This window comes from Kogia breviceps, chromosome 17 (assembly GCF_026419965.1).
Source record: "Kogia breviceps isolate mKogBre1 chromosome 17, mKogBre1 haplotype 1, whole genome shotgun sequence".
NCBI lineage: Eukaryota > Metazoa > Chordata > Mammalia > Artiodactyla > Physeteridae > Kogia > Kogia breviceps.
In genome coordinates, this window is record NC_081326.1 from 5017181 (window position 1) to 5041343 (window position 24163).

The 24163-nt window shown below is 46.2% G+C and overlaps 1 protein-coding gene across 5 annotated transcripts in view; it reads left to right on the plus strand.

The window, feature by feature from the left end:
- The first annotated feature begins 294 nt into the window (after window positions 1–294).
- The window catches only part of FAM110B (family with sequence similarity 110 member B), a 133177-nt gene continuing 109308 nt past the window's right edge, over window positions 295–24163 (plus strand). For 4 of the 5 annotated variants that reach the window (XM_067017331.1, XM_067017332.1, XM_067017330.1 and 1 more), the window contains exon 1: window positions 318–437. The gene's annotated coding sequence lies outside the window, so the exon portion shown is untranslated. Of the gene's footprint in view, window positions 438–24163 lie in introns of all 5 variants that reach the window. The other variant, XR_010837468.1, reaches the window with a different exon arrangement.

Consider the following 24163-nt stretch of genomic DNA (forward strand, 5'->3'; position numbering starts at 1 on the left):
GGGGTCGAGCGCGGGAGGGCGTGGAGGCGGGGCGGGGGTTTAGGGGCGGGAGTGCGGGAGGGGGCGGGGCCGGGGCGGGAGTGCGGGAGGGGGCGGGGCCGGGGCGGGGCGCTCGGGGGCGTGCACACTCGGCGGAGCCACGCGCTCGGGGCCGCGGCGACTCGCTCCAAGTTCCCTCCCTCGCGCCCTGGCGAAGGCTACCCGAGCCCTCCCACTCGGCGCAGACCGAGCCTCCGCGGCGGCCGCCGCCGCCAGCCGGGCCCTCCGCCGCCCCGCGCCCCAGGCCCCCTCGGCCGGCCCCGTCCGCGCTCCGCCCTCCCGCGGCCCCGGCGGCCCGGCCCCCGGCCCTCGCGGGCCCCGACTCCTTGTCCCCGCAGCCCCCGGAGCCCGGAGCCCGGCTCGGGCCGCACCGCCCGCGGCCGGGGAGCGCGGCCGAGGTAAGGCTGGGCCGGGGGCCGGGTCGGGGGGCCGCGCCGCGCCCCGATCGCGGACAATGCGGAAGCCGCGCGCGGCCGCGGAACCGCCGGGTCCGTCTCTGCCGCTCCGGCCCGGCCTGGGGCTCGGTCCAGCCGGGCCCGGGGGCCGCATGGCCCGGACCGACGCCGGCCGGCGTTCCGGGCCGCGAGCTCGCCGCGCGCCCAGGGTCGGCGGGAGGCCGGGCGGAGGCCGGGGCGGGGGCCGGCCAGGCGGGGTTTGCGGGGCGGGGGGCGGCGAGGGACGGGGACCCCCTCGGCCAGGACTCCAAGCAGGGCCTCTCGTCTCGGGGGCTGGGTGCTTTGGGAGCATCGGGCTCTCCCCGTCGCGGGCTGGGAATTCCTGCAAGAAATGTAGATTCGGAGGCTCCGAAAGTTTGTTTTTGGTGGCCCTCTCCAGCTCCATCCGTGGTCTCCGTTGTCTCGACTTTATTTGAAAGCGTACAGATTTGAAATGGAATTAAGTGACCCCTGGCGCACTCGTGCCCCGTCACGCCGCGGAGCTCGGAACTCGGCCGCCCAGCGCCTGCAGGTTGTGGGGAGCCGCCGAGCCCGCCGCCCAGCCCGGGGGTCTCGCTGGTGGTGAGAACCCGTGCGGCAGGGTGTAGACGGTGACAGCTCTCGCTCCGTGCAGGGTGCAGGCCGGGCGGGGAAGCGGAGAGAACTTCGCTGTAAGCTTAAATCCCTCTGGAGAGTGGAAAGCAAACACCAGGTGCCTGGCTTTTTAACCCTTTCGAGTTGGTATTCAGATGTATTGAGCCACAAAAATAAGCAGGCTTTATTTCCCGCAGGAGATGCAAGCTAACTTTGCGCTTTTCCTCCCGGCCACGTCCTGTGCACAATCTGGCTCACATCTGTGACAACACCGCATGGCTGGCGTGGTGAAGACTGCACACGGGTGTGATTCTGAGGAGGGGAATATGATAGTAGACGAAGCATTTTTGCAGTATAGATAGTAAATGACCGCCAGTGACTTCCATTTTTCATTTCCCCTGTTGGCGGTGAAGATATTTGTTTAGCCTTTCCCCCCCAATTTACACCTAGAGTCATTCCATGGAAAATACCTGTATTAACTTGTACTTGTTTTGTGACGTGACATCACCACCCCTGGTCGTTCCGATGAGCTATTTCTTAAGCATAGTTTTTTAAACATAAGGGTGAGTTAATGGTAAGCCAGACTTCTTCCTCGGGTTAACATTCCATTGACTTATATACCCTGTGGTACTTAATTTATGGTATTACTATAGGTGGTATTTTGACAACTTGATAATCTGTAAAGAGCTTAGAATAGTGACCTCCCTCCGGAATACGGTGCTAGGTGCCAGCTGGTTTTAGTTTTAATTTGTATTACCAGTTCATGTGCTTTTTTTTCTCTTTGGAAAATGGTTGTTTTGCTATTTGAAGTCCCAGATCTTTAAAAACATGGTCTATTTTAAGTCTGCAGTTTAATTTTAGCTCAGAATTGAGGTTGGATTGTTGTTTTGCTTATGACGGATGAGCTGTTCTGTGGATCCTTATGTATGAAGTATAGCAGATTTGTGAGGACGAGAACACAGTCCTGCATCGGGTCGTATGCCGGTACGTTTCGCGAGACTTCATTATCCTGAAGGGCCTTCCTGTCTAAGGAAAAGCCTAGACGTTAGGAGAAACCTGGGCTCTGAACCGCTCCCTGAATCTCCTTGTTCTATAGGTTGAAAATCATGCTTTCCATTCCGCGTTGCTGCTAGCAACAGCGGTTAGGTAACTCCTACCATGTCAAAAGGTAATAAAAGATAAATATATGTACTGTATACAGGTGCATCAACCAGAACATATAAATCTTACCTGTGCTTGAAAATCTGCAGAGCAGAGTTTATAGTGTAAGTAGCCAAGAAAAATTAAAACTACTTAATTGTTGTATGTTAGTAACCAAAAGATTATGTTTATTGTCTAGATGTTTGAAAAGACTGTCAGTTTACCTTCATTCTGAGGTCGCCCCCGCTTTTAACTTTGAAGTGACGTCTTTTTCATTCCTGAACAGTTAACTTAGCTAAGCCGAGCTTGGCGTTAATTCTTGGGGGCCCTGCAGAGCCAGGGCTGCTGTGCGGACAGTTGGGCAGTAGATGGCGCTGTGGATAATGCTGGTGGACAGACGTGTGCTCAAGGAAAACTTCAGGGATTCCTTTAGCAATTTCATTGCTTGCCCTCTCCCCAAAATATACTCTGTCTGCACTGACACTTCCTAACAATCGTCTTAGGAATAAACTTTTTAAAAAGTTTGTCCTTGGGCTTCCCTGGTGGCGCAGTGGTTGAGAGTCCGCCTGCCGATGCAGGGGACACGGGTTCGTGCCCCGATCCAGGAAGATCCCACATGCCGCGGAGCGGCTGGGCCCGTGAGCCGTGGCCGCTGAGCCTGCGTGTCCGGAGCCTGTGCTCCGCGATGTGAGAGGCCACAACAGTGAGAGGCCCGCGTACCACAAAAAAAAAAAAAAAAAAAAAGTTTGTCCTTTGTCTTTTCAACTTTTAAAGAATATTGGCCAGATTTTTCTCTCTGAAAGCCGGAGTATTCCAGGTGTTAAGACAAACATTGTCAAAACATTATTTAGTCGACCGTACCCTTTACTCTTACTCTTATTTTCCCGTAATAGAGAAAGATTGGACTGTTCTGAGCGTTGGGGATCTCCAACAATCCTGGACTGTTTTTTTTTTCACTATTTAATTTCTAGGAGAGAGAAATAAATGATAAGAAACCTACTTGCTTCTTCACTTTATGTAAGACAACAACTTGCTAGGGTGAATTCTCATTTATTCTGGTTTTTACAACCATCCTGCCTCCCAGCATGATGCAGTGAGAATTGCAATTCAGGCTGAAGGCTCTGGAGCTCTGCAAAGCCATGACTCATCCACGAAACATATATTCATTCTACTTAGTACAGCACCAAGGAGAGGAGGTGCTCGGAACAAGGATTTTGTGGATGGTGATGAGAGTTACCTCTGCGGCCGGCGCGGGGACCGGTGCGTTCCCTTAACTCCTCCAGCCGCGGGGTCCTTGCTCTTATCTCCTTGCTGCAGGTGAGGCAGGTGTCTCGGCTGAGTCACGGAGCTCAGAAGAAGCAAAGCTGATTTCACGTTGTCATGGTGATCTTGTTTGGTGTTGAAAGCATTATAGAAACACACAAAAGTAATGCTTGAGAATTGTTCAGAGGAGAACACAGATTATGCCCAAAAATGTTCATCGAAGAAGCTAAATGTAGCATTGATCCTGAACTTTGTCAGGATAAGTTACGGGGTGATTTGCATGGAAGATTTTGGAGAATAGTAGTTAAGAAATTTAGTTTTTCATTGTTCATGGATGTCATGGTCCAAATAATTAATTGCTGGTAATTAGTTACTGGCAAGGAAATGTATTGCAGAATACATTTTCATCCTGTTTTTAAACCGGGGTTTGTTTCTGGATGATCTTTTGTAATACAACGTTAATGAACTTAAGTCATGCATATTCACTCCTATTCTGACATGTTTGGTTCCCTCCTACTTGTGAGAAGGGCCTGCATGTGATTTTCACATTTTTAACTTTTTGTGGTTTGAGTCTCACAAGGAGAATCACTTAAGAACACAGCATTTGAAGCCATCAGTCTCGTTTTTAAAAAAATTTTTTTTAAAGTTTTTAAAGGAAATGTTAGTAGGTGAAACAAATTACTTCCTTTTTCCAGTATGATTAAACAATTCTAAAGTGAACTGGCACTAAAGATGGGATTTTAAAAATTGTAAACACTTTAGGGAGAAGTTCAAAGGTGAATACTCAGCCCAAGGAAACAATACGTCATTTGGCAGACAGGTTTCTAGAAGAATTATAAGAATTCTGTGCCGTATTTTATACATCAGAGCAAGATCAGTGGGTTTTGAAATTGTCCAGTTCTGGATAAAGCTTTTCAAAATACAATTCGGAAGCATGTGGGAAATTTTGGAGTAGTTATGTTGTAATGCAAAGCATTTTACCCCTCAGGGCCGGCCCCTTTAGAAGTTAGTTGCATCTTTATGTCTTTTTCAGGAAGAAAATCACAGATATCCTTCAAAATGGTCATTATTGACAGCAAGATTTTTGTCCCATTGACAGGACTGTGATGAAAAGGAAGTAATTATGTGAAATAATGTAATTTAGTGATTTCTTCTATTATGATTGTTATATATTTTTTCTTTCTTTATTATTTTTTGGCTGCGTTGGGTCTTCGCTGCTGCGTGTGGGCTTTCTCTAGCTGCGGCGAGCGGGGGCTGCTGTTCTTTGCGGTGCATGGGCTTCTCATTGCGGTGGCCTCTCCCGTTGCAGAGCACAGGCTCTAGGCCCGTGGGCCTCAGTAGTTGTGGCTCACGGGCTCCAGAGCGCAGGCTCAGTAGTTGTGGTGCACGGGTTTAGTTGCTCCACGGCATGTGGGATCCTCTTGGGCCAGGGCACGAACCTGTGTCCCCTGCGTTGGCAGGCGGACTCTCAACCACTGCGCCCCCAGGGAAGCCCCGATGATTGTTATGTTAAACAGTCATTTATAGATTGATTGTGTGCCAGGTGCTGGGGATACGCAGTGCCCAGGAAAGACAAGGTCCCTGCCTCTCTAAGGCATCGTAGTAGTGTCAAGTGGGGCAAATGAAAAGCTAACTTGAAGTAGTAATAATTGCAGTCAAGAGTGAGGGTGGCATTCTCATCTGGGCTGGGTGGTCTGGGAGGGCCTCATGGAGGCTGTCTGAGCTGAGACATATGTGACAAAAAGAGGCAACCTCTGGAAGGCCTGTGGGCAGAGAGGACAGACAGCCTGTGCAAAGGCCCTGTGGCCTTTGTGAGGAACAGGAGACAGTGGCAGAAGAACCAGGTCAGCAGGGCCTTCCTTATAGGCCACCTCTGGATTGGAAGCTGCAGTGGAAACCTGCATCCTGTACAAGTGGTCTTACTGATTCCTACAAACCACATGAGAAGGTATTTGCAGACGCCAGTTGCTTCTAGGTGCGCGGCAGGCTGATGGTGTCAGAGTTTAAGGAGAGGCTGGGACAGCCCGGATTTGTCAGGTTCAAGGGGAGTCACAGACACCGTGAGCACATTCGGAACGGGCGGCAGATCCCTTGGGAGTTCTGAGCTTGTTTTGTCTCTGTGACCCCACTGGGGGCGGGGTGAGGGCTTGAGCGCCGCTGCGGAGATTCCAGGCCAAACACTTAGTTGTCCCAGCGAATAGGTAAGTCGGCGCCCAGGGGCCTGGGAGGGGGCGCATTTCTAGTTGAGCCTGTCTGGGCGCAAAGATCGGCTCTGCAGGTTGAACAGGTTACCCAGGCTTCTGGAACCTCAGTATCCCGATCTGTAAAATGGGGAAAACCTCAGGAACTCCTTCACGGGGTCGTTGTGAGGTTTTAGGAGGATGGTGCTTGCAAAGTGCGGGGCACTCGGTGGAGGTTGGTTGCTGTTGGGTGTTACTGTCTCGTGGATGTCATCCGTCCCTCCATCCGTCTTGTATATTCTTACCACACGGGTAACAGGGTGAAAGGCACTTTCTCAGAGACTCGCCCTGACTGCTGAAGCTAAGGTTGCCCCTCCTGCAGCCACTCTGTGTCCCCCAGCCCTATGTTACTTTATCCACAGCCCTCATTCCTAAGGGAGATCGCGTGCTTTGTTTCCACGTGGTTATTAGTACGTTTCTCCTGGTTGAGAGGGTCGCTGTCGAGTCAGCTGCTGTATCCGCAGGGCCTGGGACGGGACTTAGTTACCAACCGACCGTGCAGGTCACGCTGCTGACCATGGGGTCCTTCCCACGGGGGCCAAAGGCGCAGCAGAAAGGCCTGTCCTCAGGCGGGGTTCTTCTCTGACCCTGTTTTTTGTGCTGAGATGATGGGCCTTCCAGCCCAGGTGTATAAACCCGGGGTCCGGTGGGCAGGCTCCAAGCCGGCCCTGAGAGAGCATTTTGGGGCCGGGGGTCAGAGGAGAGGGAGAGTTGGTGCCTGGAGACGTGGGTTTCTCGGGGTAGTAGGACATGCTTCTGGCTTTACCCCGGCACTTCAGAGGGTGGATGTCTGTCACCTGCTTCATCTTCCGTAAATGTCCGCGGGGGCTTGCCTCATGCCCGAGATGCCGGCTTAGAGGCACCCACCTCCTTCTGTGAACCACAAGAGGAAACGTGGTGGGGAGGCGCACCCGCTGTGGAAGGGACCAAGCTTGCCACACCGCTCTGCCTGCCCCCGCCCCCGGAAACGGGCACTGGAGTCAGGGCCAGAGCTGGCCACCGGGCGGACCTGCCGAGTCAGCAGTCTGGACCGTGGGTTACCCCGCCCCCCCGTTTCCAAGTCATATCTTGTCACTAACGATAGTGCATCCCATTATAATGACGTCTGTTGGTGCACTGATTTTGATTCTATATTTTTGTATTTTTCAAAAGGAAATCATACCCACTTTAGAAATAAGAACAGTTATATGTTCTTCTCCAGGCTTTAATCTTTCCCAGTACTTGCTTGCTGACTGTAGTCTTTGGGTGAAGTTTAGTGAACGAAATGTAAAGACGTATTTTTTCAAATCCTTGTGCAGACACTCCACCATCCTAGAGGTGTGAGCCTGTTTATTTGCACACGTGCAAACTATCATCTTCTGATCCCTGGCTACCAGGGGGCCACCGTTTCCACTAGGGGGTCAGAAGCGGACAGGTGGAAACGGGAAACTCAGTGGTGTCGGGAGGTACCAGTGAATCCTGACAGCACTTCTGTGTTTTGACTACATAGTTAGACCAAGGTGAATTGGGAGTTTCCCCGTACACTTAACTTGAGTTGGGGATTTTTCAAATCATTTTTTTAATGTCATTTATTTACTTTTGGCTGTGTTGGGCCTTCATTGCTGCGCGCGGGCTTTCTCTAGTTGCGGCGAGCCGGGGCTACTCTTTGTTGCAGTGCACGGGCTTCTCATTGCGGTGGCTTCTCTTGTTGCGGAGCACGGACTCTAGGCACGTGGGCCCAGTAGTTGTGGCTCACGGGCTCTAGAGCGCAGGCTCAGCAGTTGCGGCGCACGGGCTTAGATGCTCCGTGGCATGTGGGATCTTCCCGGACCAGGGCTCGAACCCGTGTCCCCTGGCTTGGCAGGCGGATTCTTAACCACCGCGCCACCAGGGAAGCCCCTCAAATCCTTTTAATCTATCCCTGGTCGTTGCTCATTCAAATGTTCACTGATTGGAATGTTGTGATTTTTAAGAATCAGATGTTTTTCTTCCCAGTAAATTTTGTTCTTGTTCAGTGACCATGAAGGAAGAAGAGAAATCATTGTGTTGGTTTGGAATTTGACAAGTCCTGGGTGCTCTTCACAGCTTCTGTAAGCTTTGTTTTAACTTACAACAGGACTCGGCTGTGTAACTACAAACCTTCTTACAGTTTTTGGTCAAAGTGGCCGCCATCTTTTAAGGGGATAGACTGGCCGTCTAGTAACTTAGTTATTTAATTTAACGGAGTTTTTTTTTTTTTTTTCTAATCCTTGTTAGTGAATTTATATTTACAGTTCTTACAGGGGGAGAGTATTATAGAGTCATATAAATCTATATTCTGTGGGAAGTTGGGCTATTCTGTTAGGTCGTGCTGGAGGAGATTTGTGGTTTATCTGTACAATCTGGAATTTGGTTTTAAGAGAACTTTCCATATAAGTGATGGGAGTCCCACACATGTCACATAGTTGGTGTGTGTGTGTGTGTGTGTGTGTGTGTGTGTGTGTGTATGAGAACTTCACGTCTCCAGCTCTAAGCCCCGTGTTCAGTGTAAGCTTCCCACAGGCCACGATTCCCCAGTTAGAAGCCTCCCTGCCCTCGCTCCAGCATTGAAGGGTTCCAGCTCACGTGGCCTGATATGCTTATTGGGTTTCTCCCACAGGTATTTTCCCTTTCAGAATCCACTGGCACAGGACCGAACCGCTTTGGTTCTTAATCCCCCATTGCTATTTCCACATGCTTTTTCCAGAGTAATTTCAGCAAGAAGCATTCAGCTGTTGAGAGGCTCTGTCCTTTCTTTGGATCTTTCCCCAAAAGTGTTTAGGTGAGTTCAGTTAATGATAAAGAGACTGCATCCCAAAGCCTTTTAATTCAGCGCGCCAAGATGTTATCAAACATCCTTATACGTTTTGTGTCGGAAATACCTAAGCATCTTCATTTTACTTTGGATTTTTCATCCTACCAGGTAGTATTTATTATTCACACATACCTGGTGTTAGGGTTCTCCAGAGAAACAGACTGAACAGGATCTCGGTCTTGATCTCAGGAAGTTTGTTGTAAGCAGTTGATTGGCTCGTGCGACCTGGGAACTGCCTCCCGTTTTTTTTGTTTTTTTGGTTTTTTTGAATGAAAGATAGGTGCCTTTTGTTAAGAGAGTTCCCCTCACTCTTATTTGGTCTTAAGATTTCAACCTGTTAGGGAAATGTCTCCCAACTTGGTGCTCTGTGATGAGCTCGATTGGTAGGATGGGGGTGGGAGGCTGGGGGAGAAGGAGGTCCGAGATAGGAGGGGACGTATGTACACGTAGAGCTGATTCACTTCGTTGTACAGCAGAAACTAACACACCATTGTAAAGCAGCTGTACTCCAATTTAAAAAAAAAATTGAAAGAAGAAACTTGAAAACATTCATTTTTCTGGTTTCAGCAGAAGGTAGTTATTAGATTTGATGGTAGATGCTATTTATTATTGCATAACCTAGTGAATATAGGAAGGAATTGAGTGCAATATTGGTTTTTTTATAAGATTTTTCATACCTCTGATTTTTCCCTGCCTTAGCCTGTGTAATCAATGATAATGATAATGATATCATTATCAAGTCAGACCCTTATACAGTGTTTAGTACGTTCCATCACTCTTTTCAGCACTTTACCTGTATTCTTTGTATTTGCGTGATGGCTCTGCCATCTTCTAGTTGAAATAGTTGATGCATTTATGCTTATTTTTTTCAGTGACATTGAGCTCTAAGAGGTAAGTAACTGATCAGTTGCCTATGACTAAAACTTTAATTTCTCCCAGAGGTCACTTTTGGATTGACTTGTTTAGAATGGTCTGGGCTTTCCTGAGGTTCCTTATCTGGCCGCGTTTGTATTAGGAGTTGGTTTGAGACTAGAAGCAGCCACAGGCAGCAGTTTGGTACAGGGCCTGGTGACCTTGACAATGGTGGGTGGCCTTGGCAGGTTCCAGTAGGCTGACTTTCAGGTCTTTATTAGACCCCAGAGGAGAGTTTTATCTAGTATCCTGATCTCCTTAGATAAAACTGGCTGAGGCCAAGGTAAGTAGAGCTAAAATCTTCTCACCTGCCACGTGTCACCATTAGGACACGGACGCCATGCTTCACTGAGCTGTTTTCCAAAACCAGTGTTCAGATTTGGGTCAGCTGCTGCAGGGACTAGTGGTGTCCCTAGCCACCGGCACCACTTCCATTTCAACGCATACATGCCTGAGTGCCTGCTGTTTGCCAGGGACCGTGCTGCTACCGGGTGGGGTGGACGTCGCATCTTCACTCGTCTTGAAGCCCCGGGGGGCTCCGAGCCTACGAGCCACCTCCATCCTCATCTCAGCTGTCTCTTAGAACTTCATTTCTTCAGTTCTGACCCCAGGTTCCTGCCTGTCATGGAGAATTGACGTGACCTCAGGGTGCTTCTGACCACGTCCATCCTCTGAAACGTCCTGTTGCTATTGTTGAAACTGTCAGTATTGCTTGGGAGTGGGGTCACGTGGTCCACAGCGTTACCCACTTGCCTTGGGGAATGCAGCATCAGTGAAGCGAAGATTTGTCTTTTTATTCAAGGAGAAAAACAAAGCTTTGTCCCTTTTTCTTTTTACTGTTACTTTTTGGCCCCTCTATCTCCTCTTGGAACAAAAAGTAATACCGAGAGAATATTATGTCAGAAAGTATTCTTTTCTTGCATGTTGAGAAGTAGCAGCAAAGCTCCTGTAAGAAACTTCCTTCTCCCGCTAAGAGCGTGAATTCCTTAAACCTAAAATAGCAAACCTAGGAGCAAGCAAGACAACTTTTGTCTGTGCTCGTAGAAGTTAAATGCTTTGTGGTCTAGCGAAGCGACGGTGTAGGAGCCGTGCAAAGCTTGCCTTTGGGAAGGGCTGACTTCTCCAGCCGCCCCTGCATTTGAACCGACGCTGCCACCCTGTGAGTGGGAGAAGCCTCCAGGCTGATGGCAGAAGGCAGGTCGATGTTCTTCAGCCTGTGCTCCTGCCAGCTGACGCTCAGCAGCTCACCGTCACCCCATCCTGAAATGAGGACCCTCATCCCCTTGGACATCCTCCCTGGGTTTTCCCCTCCATCGGATTCTGAAATGTCTCTCCTGCCCGGCCCAGCTCTGCGTTCCTGGTGCACCTTCCCTGAGGTACAGTCGGTCAGCCGAGACCGACCCCCAGGCCTCCATCCTCCCTTCTTTTCTGGCTGATACCCCCGCCTCGGCCTCCTTGCCTTTCCTGCCTCTATTGCACTTTCTCCGGAATTAGCTGCATCGCCGGTCTGTCACGTTGCTCAGCTGCTCCAGGCCCCGCCCAGGTGCCCGGGACAAAGTCTTGTTAACCCGCCGTCCAGGCTTCCCTGACTTGGCACCAGGGCCCCTCCAGCCCCTTCCCTGGGCGCCTCCTGTCCACTGCACCTGGTGTTTCCTCTCTCTCTGCTTCGTGAAGTCCTGGTCATCCTAAAAGGCTCTGTCATGCCTCCTCTCGGATTCTTTTCCTTGACTTCACGTGGTCTGAATAAAAAGAACAGAGGAAACAATCACACCTTTTGTGATGCTCAAGCAATGTGAATGAAAGGGCAAAGGCGTAAACGTATGTCTCTGCCTCGTCCCTCATATCGAAACCAGTAGCCTCTTGTGAGAAGCTGCTTCAGTCTCTGCTACCCCGAGAGCGGTCTGCATCTCAAGATTGAGGTGAAGGGCCTCTCAGGTGCGGAGGGAGTTTGCAGATGGGATCCAGGTAGCACTATTGATAACATCCTGAGAAATCGTGGAGAAGACAGGGGGTGCCAGAATTAAAATAAATGCCCTGAATTTTCAGAAAACGCCAAGAGATCCTAGCCCTGCACTGTCCAGTGTGCTGGCCGCTGGCTATGTGACTAGCCTGAATTGCTATGTCCTCTAAGCGTCAAGTACCAGATATTGAAGATTTGCTTGAGAAAAAGAATGTAAAATAGCTCATGAATAATTCTTTACGTTGCATGTTGACATGATACTATTTTGGACGGATTGGGTAAAATATATTATCAAGTTTATGAGTAAAATATGTCATCAAGATAATCTCACCTGTTTTGTAAATTTTTACTACAGCTACGAGAAAACTTAAAAGAACGTACACGGTTCACGTTTGTGGCTTGCATTCTGTTTCCCTGGGAGGGTGCTGTCTTAGACTCTGCGAGTCATTGCTTTTCCTTCACATCCTTGGCAACATCCTACGGCACAGCGTGGAACAGATGGCCCAGCACGAAAGGAAGTAGTCAGAGCTAAAAGCAGGATAGTTTCCCGAAGAACAGATCATGCCAAGCCAACCTCATTTGTTTTTCGTAAGGTTACGAGGCTAGAAGATCAGAACAGTTCTGTAGATTCATATTTGAAACACCTCCTCTGATGAGCTCGAGGACAATTTAGGGAATGCAGAGTTGTGGTCGATGGCACGGCTGTGTCTGTGCCTGACTGAACTCAGCTCCCAGAATGTCGTATATTGATGGTGGTGTCAGGAACGGACTGGAACAGGCTTCCCAGAGAGCTCGTTTCCTAAACGAAGGTCATTTATGAAGATGGCAAGTTTGACCAGGTTTTGGGAGTCCGGAAAAGGTCACCCGTGCCAGCTGTGGTCTGGAGCTCACTCACTGAGCACGTGTGTTGAGGGCACGTGTGCCCGGGCACCTTGTTGGTTGGGTGCAGGGAGTGAGGACTAATGATGCATTGCCCCTGACCTCTAGAGTGACCTTCAGACTGTTGTTTCTGAAAGGACATTCTGGCTCTGCCCACTAGGTACCTGTTTGGCTGCATCCGTGCAGAAGTGGATGGTCCTGCATCTGGTCGGGGTTTTTGAACTTTGGTTCAAAGTTATGGACCTTCTGAGCTCTTAACAATCTGAAGCTTGTGGGAAGTTCTTTCTCACGTTTACGCAACCCATGCACTGCCCTGCTTCCCTCCAAGTTCATCTTCCGTGTGTGTGGGAAGTAGCTGTAGGCAGAGTTTAGGTGACAAGGAGTTACCTTAGACCCTCCTAGAATCGCCTTCCTGACCGAGAAGCCCTCTCTGGTCCATCCTGCTCTCCACCGCGGTTGGAGGATATTCCGGAAGCGGCCACAGGACACCTTCGCCCGTATTTTGGTGGAGATGTTGTCAGTGTGTCCTGCATTGTTATTCCTCAGTGCGCCCGACAATTTGCACACTTACAGATTTGTCAAAAACAGGCAAGGCAGATCATTTGACGATCAACGGTAAACTTTAGGCAAAACTGAAGCGCGACTCTAACAACATAGTAGGAAATTATGGCTGCTTTCTTCTCGATCTTGTCCTGTTTCTATGCTTTAATTTTCTCTAAGTCCTGAAATTTTAATTTTCTGTTTGTCTCTGATTTTATTTTCTTTTTTCTTGAAGGTCTCTCACATCTTTTCGCGAAAGAAAGCAAGGCTTAAAGTAGAACTAGACGCTTTCTTGACGGTTATTTAAACTCTTTACATTGGGAAGGTGGGAGTTTTGTATTTGACTGTATGAAAGCTTTCATATTACCTATATAGATCAGCAGTGGGCAGCTTTCCAATTTTTTATTTATGTATTTTTTTGTAGATGAGAAAAATATTTAGAGGTTACATTTTTTTTTTTCCATTCAAACTTACAAGACTTATTGATACCTTTGTGTGGAGGAAGGGAGGGGCAGGATGCTTACAACTTAATTATCTCTTGGGTGGAAAATCTCAAAGAGAAGCTTGCTTATGTTTCTGGGCCGTGCACGGGGCCCCCCCCTCTGGGCGTGTTCGGGTGGTCGCAGTACCTGGCTCCTGTGCTTGTGCGGGGATGCTCGGGGTCCCCTGGGGTTATCCCATGCCTTTCTCAGAACAGCCTGCAGGGTTGGTGTTCCTACCGTCCCACCTAACTTGGTGCCGAGAGCTGAGGTGGAGTCTTCAAGGTGCTGGCGAGGGCCAGAGCTGGTCTGGTGCCCGCACTCAGGGAGCCAGGGCTGTGGCCTTGGCCATGAGCGGAAAGAGAGGCCCTCACTGCCCTCCTGGCCTGGCCTTCCGTTTCCCGGGGTCGTGCGTCTCACCACCCCCGACCTGAGCTGGCAGGCTGGCGGCTGGAGCTCTCTGCCCGGGGCGGCTCCCAGAGGCCCTGAGGTCCACTCTACCCTGGGCTTCCTTTCGGCCCACCCTCCCTCCCCAGGCCTAGAGGGGCTGTAGATGGGGTGGCAGGGCTGGGGTCCAGAAGGGGCTGGACAGGCAGCTCTCTGCCTCCCATGCCAAGGCCCAGATCATTTCCATCCTGACACGTGTCAGCTTCACCCATAACCTGCTGTCGCGGTTGCCATTTCTAGCACCATCTCTGTTGTACTTCTCGTTTGGGGTTTACTCCATCTCGTTGAGAAGCTCTGAGTCGGCTGCACGGTAGATTTAACAGAGTCTATTCAGGGCGCCGTCTCCGGGGCACATTGCTGGAAAACAAGGTCACGTCTCTCTTTAACACCAAGACAAACTGATAAATGCTTGTAAGAGGAGCGAAGTAGCGGCCTTCAGCTCTGGAGTGTGTGTTCCCGTGCTGGGAAGGAGGCCGAGACCTGTGTCTCCTGGGGACGGGGGTTTTCTGTGCACTGAGATCCGGGGCCTCTTGTGTGCCCTCTGTTCTCTCTGGCTTGGCAAAGGGCCAAGCAAAATGGGAACTCCTAGGGTGAACCTGGTGTCACAGTTCTTCCTCGAAAGGCCCTTCAAGATGACTTGAGCCAGTGGTCCCCACCGTGGACCCCTTAAGGACACCTGGGACTCTAGCACATCAGAGTTAACCTGGAGGGTTAAACACGAATTGCCGGTCTGTTCCCAGAGTTTCTGATTCACTGGGTCCTGGAGGGCCTGAGAACTTGCATTTGTGATGGACTCCCTGGTGATGTTGAACCTGATCTGGGGGAAGTCCTTATTCTTAAAGATGCCTGGTGCTTGATTTGAGAGTCCCCAGAGTCCCCAGAAAACTTTGCAGCATGCTGGGCTGGAGGGAGGGTGATTGAGGGTTGGATGTCTTATAGGTAAAATGTTGGGAAGACAGAAAGGGTTATAGAAGCTCGCCCTGGGGAGATGAGCTGCGTGTCACAGGTTTTGACTTTCTCACCGAGAATCTGAAACAGAGTGGGTAATTTTTGATGTAACACTTCTGCTTAATAAGCCAGGGATGTGTATGCTTTTCTATAGCCACTTTGCATTTGTCTTTAGTCCGTGTGCATTTTCATAGTTAAAATATCAGTTCCTTTATGGTTTGCTTTGGGGGGGGGGGTACCATTTATTAAGCATTTTAAGACATTTGGAAGCAAAACTATGAGCTTCGTATTCTATTTTAAAAGAAAAGAATTTTAATGGAAATCTGTTCTTGGAGCATATTCAGCTTTTATAAAATATTTTAAAATGAAGTGAGTATCAGATATCTTTGTTAATTAACATCAAGACTTTGGACTGTGAAAATGTACTTTATTTCCTTAGATTAAAAAAAATGTTTTTATGAAATAATATCCTTGTCTTGGGAATTTTAATTTTTTTAGCTGCGTTAGTGCTGTTCCTGCTTCCAGACAGCTTGGTTCTTTTTTAATTGTTTTAGAGTACATAAAATTTACATTCTTGGAACACTTTTTCTTATTTCAACAAAAATTAATGTAGGTACTATTAAGTTGATTATATTTAAATGAATATAGTGAAGATAATTTCTAAATTTAGTCTCAGCTCCTTAAGTAAAACTGCCCTCAATGAGCTGAAACTTTTTTTTTTTTAGTTACAGGGATTTAAAGTGACATCTAGTGAAATGTATGTTCTATAATTAAAATAAGTCCCATTTGGAAGCAAATTTGACTCATAGGTAGAATGTTGAACTATTTCTTATTATATCATTCAATGCATTCTATTTTTATGGTTTAATTATATAGTTGACCCATTTAATCGGAGTACCTCACAAAACAGAAACTAGGGTATCTTTTAAACTATTTTAGAATCTGAGCAGTCGGCTGTCCCTTTGGTGAGTGTGGCCAGAGAGAACCAGAGCATGTATTCTCGGTGTCCCTTTGATGATCTTTTTATCTATGAAATAGATACTTTTAGATAAATGATTATACTGGGCAAAAGAACACTGGGAGTTGAAGTAAAATCTGTATTATCTACTGTTGCGTAATGAGTGACCCCCAAACGGAGTGTCCCCAAATGATAAAGGTTACCCATCTTCACGTCTGTGTGGCGTTCGGGTGTCTAGGGGGTTGCTGGGTCCACAGTCACCTGGAGGTGGGACAGGGCCTGGAGGAGCTGCATCCGAGGTGGCCCAGCGGGGTGGCAGGTGGGCTGATGCTGCTCTAGGTGGGTCGGGAGAGCTGGGTTCACCCTCACCTGGGACCTCTCCTGGCACTCTCTGAGCTGTTTTGGTTAGAGGTCAACTTCTCGGCCAGGGAAGCACCAGATGGGTGGTGCTTCAGTGTCCCAGACTGGCTCGCTGCCCAGTTCCACATATTTGTCCTGCGGTGCCACCTTGTGCCAGGAGGTACCAGGCACCGCGTTCCGTGCCCCCCGTGAGACGATGCCCTGAGCAGACGCGCAGGTGTGGGAGGGATCCAGCCCAGGGAGGCTTTCGTGAAGAGGGTCCCACCTGGGCCCATCACATCTTCCTACCTCTTAGGGCAAGGTGGGGTGTTCGGTAGGTGAAGGGGTGGGCCGGCGGAAGACGGTCGGTCGGTTGGGGAGAGATTCAGAGGGAAATTCTAGCCAGGTAGGTAGGACCAAGTCAAGGGATTAAGGCGGGAAATGGCAGAGCAAGCCTGAGGTGCTTCTGGTAGAGTCTAGATTTGCTGTGTGAGGTGAAATGCTTGAGCTGCGGAAGGAGTCGGGGGATGGAGAAACCTAGCACGGCAGGCGCGGGGCTTGCACCTCATCCTGTAATTCCGCGCTTCCGAGCCACACAGTGTGGACGCGTGGTCACGTTGTTCATCGTGTGCATTGTCTCATCGTTCCTTTGACTCAGCACTGAGCACCTACAAGGTTGAAGGCTTTGCACCGCGTCCCTTACTCCCGCGAGGTGGACACGTCTCCATCTTGCAGAGGAGAGACTGGTCGGGGGAGGTGAATTGAGTTGCGCCAGTTCATGTGGCTGGTGAGCACAGGCTGAGGGTTTATACGCCTCCATGTGAAAATGTGTAGAGTTAAATGCAAACTGGTTTTTCATGGGAATCACCCGAGGCACATATTTAAAACAACAAAGAGTTCGAGCTCCACCTTAGAGTTATTTATTTGTAGGGGAAAGGCCTGGGGGGGGGGGGATACTGAGAAGTGGCCGAGTTGAGCGCCTAGCTTTGCTTTAGGCTGCGACTGTGTCTCAGTGTGGGTGGGAGAGCTGGGGGAGAGGGGAGGATATATATGGGTTGAGAAGCATGAAGACCAAAGGATTTATTGCGAAAATTCTGAGTGACATTACAGGAGTATTTTCTTCTAAAAGATTTCCAAAGTTTCTAAAAAATAAATTGTGAAAGAAGATACCCATAAGCTTCAGTGTCTTGGAAAGCAACACGCCGTTTGATATTTGATAATTGATTTGATTTGATATTTCATTTGAGTGAATAGCTGAAAGGTGCTAATGAGGTATTTGATACATATACTGGAACCAAAAGCTGAGAAATACCTGAACACAAGAGCCCAGACCAGTATCAATGTCCTGGGTTTCCTTTGAACTAGAGAAAACCATAACGAGTAAATTCCTAAGAATTATTTTAAAAAGGTACTTTGGTGTTAAGGATTGCTCTGTATTTCAAGTTTATTTAGAAAAGAACACTAGTTAATTATTATGTTTTTAAATGCTCAAACCAATATATTCATATTTTTTATACTCTTATCAAATTTTTTTGTCTACTTCTATCAGTCATTGTATGAAGAGCAAAAAATCTCCAGCTATCCAACTGTGATTGTGGATTTGTCTATTTTTCTCCTCAGTTCTGTAAATTTTTGCTTTATTTAGTTTGAGGATCTATATTAGGTGCATATACATTTAGAAATCTTAATGTCTTTGCGTTGAATTGACTCATCATTATGTAATGTGCCCTCCTTATCTCTGGGGAGACTTCTTGTCTTGGAGTCCACTTTTTCTGATCTTAATGTAGCCATACCAGTTTTTATGATTCGTGGTGCATGATATCTATCTATATCTATCTGTGTATCTCTAGATATATAGACACAGATACCTATGGATATACACACAATCATGCACCATGATATATTATATATCATGATATAGTATATATCGTATTACTATATTTTATAAATATATATATGTTGTATTCTTTTATTTTTGACTTACCTGGTTTTTACACTTAAAGGATGTTTCTTATAAATTGCATATAGTTAGATGTTGCTTTTTTATCCAGTTTTGACAAACTCTCCCTTTTAATTGAGGATTTTCTCCATTTACATTTAATATAATTATTGATATGGCTGATTTTAAGTCTGCTCTCTTATTATTTGTATTCCGTTTGTCTGATGTGTTTTTTTCTTCTTTCCTGCCTCATTTTGGATTAATCAAGTAATTTTTAGTATTTTATTTTACCTCCTTGGCTTTTTAGCCAAGGTTTCGTTTTATATTTTACTGGCTGCTCAAGGGATATATATACATATATATAAAATCATTGTCTACACTGAATTAATATTACTGCTTAACATTTTTTTTTTTTTTTTTTTTTTTTTTTTCCGGTATGCGGGCCTCTCACTGTTGTGGCCTCTCCCGTTGCGGAGCACAGGCTCCGGACGCACAGGCCCAGCGGCCATGGCTCACGGGCTTAGTTGCTCCGCGGCATGTGGGATCTTCCCGGACCAGGGCACGAACCCGTGTTTCCTGCATCGGCAGGCGGATTCTCAACCACTGCGCCACCAGGGAAGCCCACTGCTTAACATTTAATCTAAGAATATTGCTACTATATATTTCCGTTTACTTTCTTCCCATACTTTGTGCTGTTGTTATATATTTTACTTCTACATATGCTATAAACTCCACAATATATTATTATGCTTTGCTTTACAGCCAATTACCTTTTTTAAAAAAAGTTTTTAAAAAGATACTTTTTTTACATTTATCCCCACATTTATCATTTCCGTGTTCTTCATTCCTTCCTGTATATGTGAGTTTTTCCATTTGGTACTATTTCCTTTCAACCTGAAGAACTTTTTCAATCATTTATTGTAATGTGGGTCTGCTAGTAACAAAGTGTTCAGCTTTCATTTAACAGGAAACTTCTTTAATTTGCCTTCATTTTTGGGGGTAATTCTGCCTCGTATAGGATTCTAGGATGGTAGCTTTTTTTTTCCTCTTAGCATTTTAACTATGCTGTTCCATTCTGTTCCCTTGTCCCCGATGAGAAGTTGGCCATCATTATCTTTGTTCCTAGTGTGTCTTCCCCCACCCCCCGCCCGCCGCTTTTTAAAAGTTTTTTCTTTCTATGTTTTATTTTCAGCAATTAGACTACGATGTACCTAGGTCTGGTTTTCCTTGTATTTACCTGGGATTCATTGAGCTTCTTGGGTTGGTGGGATGATTTTATCAAATTTGGTACATTTTATTCACATTTCATCAAATATTTTTAATCCTGTTGTTCTCTTTCCTCTTCTCTAATTACCATATTTTTTAATCACAATAAATGATACTGATTCCCAAGTCACTGATACTTAGTTCGTTTTTTCTGTTCTTTTTCTCTGTTTAATTTGGAAAATGTAAGGTTGCTGACTTGTTCTTTTGCAATGTCCAATTAGCAAGTCTATCCAGTACATTTTTAATTTCAAATATTGTATTTTTAGTCCTAGATTTTTATTTAGTTCTATGTTAGAGTTTCTTTTGTACCCTAAAATAATCAATCTCTTTTCCCATTATATACTTACTTTCCTATAAATTCTTTAACATATTTATTATAGTTCTTTTAAAGTACTAACTATTAATTTCATTAGTGGGGTCATCTGAGATTCTGTTCTTATTAACTGTGTTAATTCTTAATTATCGATCACAGTTTCCTATTTACTTATATGCTTTGTAATTTTAAAAATTGTATGCCTGGGGTTGTGAATAAAGTAATAGATTGAAGTATAATATTTTGTTTCACTTGTCAGACAGTGCAAGGGTGGAGTGAGAAGTGGACATTCAGATCCCTCAGAATCGAGCTAAAGTCAGAGTTACTCTCCTAACTAGTTTGAGTTCACCTAATCTGCCTTTTTCATCTTTGTCAGTATTTCAGCTTGGAGAGGGTAGGACTACAGTTTTAGCTATTTTTGATTTGCCTTTGGTTTCAGAGATGGAAGCATCATAACAATGTATAGGCTGTGTGATTTCTCTCTGTTTTCTAAACTTTATACCGTTACTTTCTCAGATAATTTTGGGGGTTGGGACAGACTTACTAGGAAAGGTGATTTGCTTTTCACTTGTTGTTCTTGCAGATTCCAGTCTCTTCTACCAGTTCTCACTGTTGTGTCAGGCTTGTCTGTCCCTCCCGTACCTGCTGAGTCTCTCTGAGGGCTCCTCCTCCCCTGATCCAGGCTGGCAGGGCACAGCCCTCAGATATGGAACCTCCATGGGCTTTCAGCTCGCCTGCAAAGGCCTTTTTTTCTTGTTGAAATTAGGATCATTAAGGCTCCTATGTATTTATTCCTCTTTCCTAGACTCATAGAAAAGTATGTTTTCATTTTGTCCAGGTGAAATTTCTTCTTACCATGAGATCAAAGGCCTTTCATGTGCCCTGTATCTTAACTGGAAATGGAAGTCATATATGCATTTTTTTAACATCTTTATTGGTGTATAATTGCTTTACAGTGGTGTGTTAGTTTCTGCTTTATAACAAAGTGAATCAGTTATACATATACATATGTTCCCATACCTCTTCCCTCTTGTGTCTCCCTCCCTATCCCATCCCTCTAGGTGGTCACAAAGCACCGAGCTGATCTCCCTGTGCTATGCGGCTGCTTCCCACTAGCTATCTATTTTACAGTTGGTAGTGTATCTATGTCCATGCCACTCTCTCACTTCGTCCCAGCTTACCCATCCCCCTCCCTGTGTCCTCAAGTCCATTCTCTATGTCTGTTTCTTTATTCCTGTCCTGCCTCTAGGTTCTTCAGAACCTTTTTTTTTTTTTTTTCAGATTCCATATATATGTGTTAGCATATGGTGTTTGTTTTTCTCTTTCTGATTTACTTCACTCTGTATGATAGGCTCTAGGTCCATCCACCTCACTACAAATAACTCAATTTTGTTTCCTTTTATGGCTATAAATGCCTGAAAGTATGAAGTCCATCAGTGAGTTCCCTTGCCCTGTGGCCCTGGGTTGACCCATGGAAAGCAGTGGCAGAAGATCAGTACCCAATTGAATGTATTGAGTGACAGTCTTCTAATTTTTCCTTTTCTCGAGCCTAAAATTTGTGATATCTGTGTTATTCTAATGGGCCACCACTGGTTACTGATAACTGCCAACAGAACAGGATATCTGAAAGGGAATAAAAAATAAAATCAAACATTGTTCTCTAGGACTTGCCCCGAGACAAACTCCTTTTCAGTTATGAAATTGCCTAATCAAATGTAGGTCAGAGAACAGGAAGAGTTAAAGATATGGGCGTAAAGTGCATTCATAGCTGTCATGGTCTCTTTGGGTGGCTCCCCAGACTGGCTGGTTTGCCCAGTAGACATTTACTTCTCACAGTTCTGGCAACCGGGAGGTCCAAGTTCAAGGTGCAGGCAGATTCCATGCATCATGAAGCCTGGCTTCCTTGTTCATAGACAACAATCTTGTTTCTGAGTCCTTTCTTGGCAGAAGGGGCAAGGAAGCTCTCTGGGGTCTCTTTTATAAGGGCACTAACCCCATTCCTGAGGGCTCCATCCTCACGACCTAATCACCTGCCAATACCATCACATTGGGGTTTAGGATTTTAACATATTAATTTGGGGAGAACACATTCAGTCCATTGCAATAACGGTCCTACTACTAATGGTTTAAAGGTGATGGATTATTTACCATGTTTCAGGTTCCAAGTCAGTGGTGTTAAATGTATTGTCATTTAATTCCGAACAAGTATACCTTTAACCACCAAGATATAAATACTACCTGGTTTAACCACTTTACTTGATGATTAATCAATTTATTTTTTATGTTTTAGATTGTCCTATCGATCCCTTTTGATCAACCCATAATATTTTAATCTAACACCTACTTTATTGTGGACATTGATTTGAGAATAGAACATGATGGACATAAAAGAATTCAGAGACTGTTTGTGAAACATACGATTTAGTTAGAAAAGTGAGGCTTACATAAAAGAGCCAAACAGCCAAAAAATGCTACAAACGATCATATACTAAATGCCCTATTTTAAGGAGCAAGCCGTATTTCTTACCATGCCGTTAGGATAGCAGAACTGCCTTACGGAGCCATTAATTTGGTGTTTACTCATAGCGTCCCTCTTTCCCTTCCTATCGACGTTCATTTCTCAAAGCCCTAAAGAGAGCCTGTAGCAGACACTGAAGATGAAAAGTTTGGCCCTCGGTGAAACTTCACCCTGACTTACTTTACAGACGTGCCAGTAGCCTGGCCCACACCTGCCCTTGCTCACATGCTGGGGGGCAGCGCTGAAGGTTTGGGGGTCGCACCAGGGAGAAGGGGGCTGACGGCAGCCTTCTGCAGGGCTGGCGACACTTGTCGTTCTGGAGGGGCCCTTTGCGGTCAGGCTCTTGTCAGAAGCACAGTGGTGTAGATTTAGCCCGTCCATTCTCAGGGCTTCACAGGTGAAGAGCACCTGTCTGTCTGTACGTTTCTATCCTGTGACATGAGAAGTAAAGAGGTGCCCATTAGACACCCGCTACCCCACGGATGAACCCGGAGGATATGGTGCCGACTGGAGTGAGCCGGTCACAGAAGGACCACTGCTGTACCATCCCGCGTACAGGAAGTACTTAGAATAGTCCAATTCCTAGGGACAGAAGGTAGAGTGGTGGTTGCTAGGGGCTGGGGGAGAGGGGAACGGGAAGTTAATATTTAACCGGTACAGAATTCCCATTTTTCGAGATGAAGGGTTCTGGAGATGGACGGTGGTGGCGGTCACAGAACAGTATGAATGGACGTAATGCCACTGAACTGTATCCTTAAAAATGGTTACAGTGGTAAATTGTATGTTATATGTATTTTCCCAGATTAAACAAGTGTAATGCTATAAAGCAGGATGCCTCAATAAAGCCCTGCTGAAGTGCTCACAAAAAGCCTCCCCATCGATTGTATTCCATTTTATGGATATCATGCTGAAGTTTTGTAGGGGAGCAGAAGAGACCAGTGTTGGTGTTGGCACTGTTCTCCGCTTGCTTGTTAATGAGATGACTAGCTTTGTTTTTAGAGAAAGCTCAAAGTAGAGAATCTTCGGCCTGAAACCATTGCAACTGGCTCTGGAAAGCACTTGAAGGGGTCTCCGGTTACATTTCCCACCTAGACAGGAGAGCCCCAAACCTCAGGGTTGTGAAACAGGTTTGTTCTCTTGAGGACCAGAAAATAATGTGGGAAAGCTGTGCCCACGTGCTCGATGAGCATAAGGTCTGTGTGTCTTTCAAACAGCTTAAGTGATACTTGGAGCCCCTGTAGTCCAACATTGACTATACTGTGGAGATTAATGTTTTAAGAAAAAAAAAAAGGAGACTTTAATCTCATCAACGCTCTCTCTTATTTGGTATTTAGAGATGCCCAGGAGGATGGAAAATTGCCAGTTTATAATCATAGCAGAAAAACAGAAATTTGTTGACCAAATTTCTTGGCATGATATTCTAGGGTTATTTAAATAATATTACATAATTTCTGTGTTTGTTTTTCAAGGAACATAGTGACTTATTTAATAGATAGTCATTTAAAAAATATAATTTATAGAAGTAGAATTATCATATGACCCAGTAATTCCACTGCTGGGTATACACCCAAAAGAATCTAAAGCAGGGTCTTGAAGAAATATTTGTACACCCACGTTCATAGCAGCATCATTCACAATAGCTAAAATATGGAGGCAACTCAAGTGTCCATCAAAGGATGAATGACTCATCAAGATGTTGTCGATACACATGATGCAATAATATTTAGCCTTAAAAAGGAAAGAAATTCTGACCCATGCTACAACATGGATGAACCTTGAAGACTTTATGCCGAGTGAAATAAGCCAGTCACAAAAAGACATACCATATGATTCCACTAATATGTAATACTTAGGTAAATTCATGGAGACAGAAATTAGAATGGTGGTTGCCAGGGGCTGGGGGAGGGGGAATGGGGAGTTATTGTTTAATGGGTCTAGAGTTTCAGTTCTGCGAGATAAAACGTGTTCTGGAAATGGATGGTGGTGATAGTTGAACAGCATTGTGATGTATTTAATACCACTGAACTGTGCACTTAAAAATGGTTAAGATGGTAAGTTTTGTATTATATGTATTTCGCACAATAGAAGAATTGAAAAATAAATTAAAGATCAGCCTCCAGATAAGATAAATGCTTTCTGCCTT